Raw genomic sequence first — 854 nt, 5'->3', positions numbered from 1 at the left:
GAGAGAGAGAGAGAGAGAGAGAGAGAGAGAGAGAGAGGGAGAGAGAGGGAGAGAGAGGGAGAGAGAGAGAGAGTGAGTCACTAGGACTAATGGCTTGCTGCATTTTAACAAGATCTGAAGCCACATTACTTGGGAAGAAGCAGTTGACTATACTCAAAACTGGGAGACGTCTTGTTGCCCAATGTATAGGCCAACTGTACGGGAGGAAGAAAGAGTAAGTTCATTTTTTTTCCGTACGTAATCTACATATAATCCTTGTAAAGTAGTTTATGTTTGGTTTCTGTAGTTTTAATAACTAAAGCGTCTGAAGTATTTATGACTATATTCTTATCTGGACTTTTCTCTTAGTTTTCTTAGAAAAGCCGTTGTTGATTACTATTTCTTTTATTCGGTAAATTTCTTTATCTATGTAGAAGAGAATCTAAATGCTCTTCGAAGTAACAACATTTTCTTCCAAACAAATTGCAAAGAATTCATACGAAAAAGAAAAAGAATAACATTAGAAATTGATAAAACAAGACTAACATCATATTTTCAGTGCAATGCGCACACATAGATATGCACACTCACATATATATACACACTCACATATATATATATACATACTCATATATAGTATATGATTACAAATAGGTTGTGTAACGTTATATCGGTGTTTGGATATCTTCATGTGTGGGCGCGTTTGCATATACGTGTAATACTGCATCAGTATAACTACATCTGTGTCTGTCCGTCTGTATGTCTGTATGATGTGTAAGTATGTTTGAATATATACACACAATATATATATATACACATACAATATATATACAATATATATATATACACACAATATATATATATATATATATATA

Source organism: Octopus bimaculoides, chromosome 1 (assembly GCF_001194135.2).
Source record: "Octopus bimaculoides isolate UCB-OBI-ISO-001 chromosome 1, ASM119413v2, whole genome shotgun sequence".
NCBI classification, from domain to species: domain Eukaryota; kingdom Metazoa; phylum Mollusca; class Cephalopoda; order Octopoda; family Octopodidae; genus Octopus; species Octopus bimaculoides.
Note: the sequence above shows the minus strand (reverse complement) of the source record.